Source organism: Coregonus lavaretus, assembly GCF_964263955.1.
Source record: "Coregonus lavaretus genome assembly, chromosome: 31".
Classification (NCBI taxonomy): Eukaryota; Metazoa; Chordata; class Actinopteri; order Salmoniformes; family Salmonidae; genus Coregonus; species Coregonus lavaretus.
The window spans coordinates 39,367,555-39,371,431 of record NC_140018.1 but is presented as its reverse complement, the minus strand read 5'-3'; positions in this window follow the sequence as shown (position 1 = coordinate 39,371,431).

The window sequence follows — 3,877 nt, the reverse complement described above, 5'->3', positions numbered from 1 at the left end:
ACCCCACTATGAAAAGATGAGACTCTCATGAACACGCACATGTAATCTGTTTCGCTCTATGAAGCTCACAAGCCACACAAGAGTCATTACAATGTAAGGGGTTCTTCTACATAGAAGATCATAGGAAATCTCAGGACATAGTGTAATAAGCTCATAGTTGCTCTCACAAACTCCAAACTCCACATATTTGTCACTGACTAGCCTGATATTAATTTCCCTCTGAGCAAACCATTTCTGTACTACTTTTACTTGCAGCCCTGGTTTTCATGAAAATATAATGGTATAACACTTCAATGTGAGGCTACATGTGAGGGCAGAGCGAGCAGATTAATAAAAGTAGTGCATTTCAGCTATTTCACTGTTGGAATCCCCGGGACCAATTTTAAGGACCTGACTCGGCATAAAAAAAAAACAATTGATCTCTTCCTCTCCCCACAGAAGTAATCTGCTTGCTCTGCATAGTGGCGACATCTTTCACACTGACCCACTTCTATGCTGTTTGAGTTCAAGTTTGTCCGTTTACCAAGGTAGTTTGTTTCACGCGCTCTCTCTTTTCCCCTTCTGGACACTGTCTGGTCTCTCTTGTTTCTGAGGCTGTTTCTTTTGTTCTTTCTTCTGCCTCTCTCTCTCTCTCTCGCTCATGGCACCCTCCCTTTGTCTTCCTTTTTTCCCGAAAGACGTGTATTATTAATGCACAAATAAGCATGGCTCCCACTGACTTTAGCCTCGGGAAACACAATCTCACACTTGGATCCTATAGCATTACTTGGGAAAAGCTTCTACCTTTCCCAAAGGATGATTCCCCAAATGTACCGGATCTCAGGCAAGCCTGAAAAAACATGAAATGAGCATGAAAATGATACTGATATTATCTATATGTAAAAGATGATGCTTCAGGTACAGTATATCATAGACTATTATCCCACTTTAGATTATTCAGTCATTGCATGAGGAAACAAAAGATTTCAATCATTTTTTACATTTCTGTAGTTCAACATAAAATAAATAGCACAAAGGGCACAAACACAAGTGTGCTGGATAGAACATTTTTTTATAAGATAGGTGCTGGAAGGATAGATAGTCAGGGGGGACCACCAGTAACTAACTTTATGTTCTTGCTCAGTTTTGCATTTTACGTCCAGAATGTCACGGAAAACATACGCCAACCCAACCCAAATCCCAGATCTGTGGTTATGGGGCAACCTTAACCTGCAGCTGTCTTCTGCAACCTGCATGTATTGGCAGCATTTCAATTGAAAAACAGAGATCACAATAGTCTCTGGGAAGAGTAGAAAATTGGGTCATACATATTTACATGTTTTGCTGTCTTATGGACCTGTGTCTCCCTCTGCTGGCTAATTGAGGGACAAGCAGTACCAGTATGTGTTGATGATGATGTTCATGGTGGTGTTAGTCCAGTGTTCTTCAATCTTGGTCCTGGGGAACAACAAGGTGTGCAGTTTTTTTTAAATATAACCCAGTACTAACACAACTGACTAAACAAATCAACTAATCTTTCATCCTTAGCTGGTGTGTTAATAATACTTGACTCAGCAGTCAAGGCTGCTGAGGGGAGGACGGCTCATAATAATGTCTGGAATGGCGCAAATGGAATGGCATCAAACACATGGAAACCATGTGTTTAATGTATTTGATACCATTCCACACACTCCGCTCCAGCCATTAACACAAGCCCATCTTCCCCAATTAAGTTGCCACCAGCCTCCTGTGCTTGACTGGAACAAAAGCCTACACACACACTATGGATTGACAGGATTGAGTTAGGAGAAAGTTACCTAACAAAATGAAAACAGGCACGAACACACACACACAAATGATGGATAACGGGTAAATGGATGGGTATATATTGTAATTGTAGTTATTATCGCCGACTTGTCATTAGAAAGTACATAAACTACAAACCATTACTTCTGTCCAGCTGGGGTAACAGTTGGTCCTTCCCCTGTTTTGAGGTCTGTAACAATTATCTACGTATACTGAGTTGGAGAGAATGTACATAAAGTTATTCTATCATGCCACACAGATGACAAATTGGTAACTCATGACTAAGTGGTTTGCTATCATTTCAGAGTTTGTGCAGTTGCTCTTCTGACACACCACCACCACTGTAATTATCGACTGAATATATAAGTAACAATGAAGTTGGGCTCCCCAATACATTGTTTACCTCAAAAGGTTTGTGCTCAAAACCGTCATATTTTCACTAATGTTTCAAACCGAACAGGGAGTGAGTAGTCCCTTTGGTGCCATTCAGACATTCCATTGAGACTAATCATTGGGCTACTGAAGTGGTACTAGTAGAGAGGTATAGCAACTCCTGCCTTGGTAACGCTGTGTAGTGAGTACCGCAAACGCTGACTCACTTCCTCTAGTCTGCAGGTTGGCTCATGAGTCACTACTGTGAGTATGAGGCACACATACAGTGCATTCGGAAAGTATTCAGTATTTCCACATTTTGTTACGTTACAGCCTTATTCTAAAACAGATTAAATTGTTTTTTTCCCCTCATCAATATAAACACACAATACCCCATAATGACAAAGCAAAAACAGGTAAAAAAACGGAAATATTATATTTGCATAAGTATTCAGACCCTTTACTCAGTACCTTGTTGAAGCGCCTTTGGAAGTGATTACAACCTCAAGTTTTCTTGGGTTTGACGCTACAAGCTTGGCACACCTGTATTTGGGGAGTTTCTCCCGATCTTCTCTGCAGATCCTCTCAAGCTCTGTCAGGTTGGATAGGGAGCGTCGCTGCACAGCTATTTTCAGGGTTTTCCAGAGATGTTAGATCAAGGACATTCAGAGAAACCACTCCTGCATTGTCTTGGTTGTGTGCTTAGGATCGTTGTCCTGTTGGAAGGTGAACCTTCGCTGAGGTCCTGAGCGCTCTGGAGCAGGTTTTCATCAAGGATCTCTCTGTACTTTGCTCCGTTCATCTTTCCCTCGATCCTGACCAGTCTCCCTGTCCCTGCCGCTGAAAAACATCCCCACAGCATGATGCTGCCACCGCCATGCTTTACAGTAGGGATGGTGCCAGGTTTCCTCCAGACGTGACGCTTGGCATTCAGGCCAAAGAGTTCAATCTTGGTTTCATCAGACCAGAGACTCTTGTTTCTCATGGTCTGAGAGTACTCTACATGCCTTTTGGCAAACTCCAAGCGGGCTGTCATGTGCCTTTTACTGAGGAGTGGCTTCCGTCTGGCCACTCTACCATAAAGGCCTGATTGGTGGAGTGCTGCAGAGATGGTTTTCCTTCTGGAAGGTTCTCCCATATCCACAGAGGAACTCTGGAGCTCTGTCAGAGTGACCATCGGGTTCTTGGTCACCTCCCTGACCAAGGCCCTTTTCCCCCGATGGCTCAGTTTAGCCGGGCAGCCAGATCTAGGAAGAGTCTTGGTGGTTGCAAACTTCTTCCATTTCAGAATGATGGAGGGCTCCCGAATGGCGCAGCGGTCTAAGGCACTGCATCTCAGTTCTTGAGGCGTCACTACAGACCCCCTGGTTCGATTCCAGGCTGTATCACAACCGGCCATGATTGGGAGTCCCATAGGGCGGCGCACAATTGGCTCAGCGTCGTCCGAGCCAATTGTGCGGAGGCCACTGTGTTCTTGGGGACCTTCAATGTTGCAGACATTTTTTGGTACCCTTCCCCAGATCTGTGCCTCGACACGATCCTGTCTCGGAGCTCTACGGACAATTCCTTCGACCTCATGGCTTGGTTTTTGCTCTGACATGCACTGTCAACTGTGGGAGCTTATATAGACAGGTGTTTGCCTTTTCAAATCATGTCCAATCAATTGAATTTACCACAGGTGGACTCCAATCAAGTTGTAGAAACATCTCAAGGATGATCA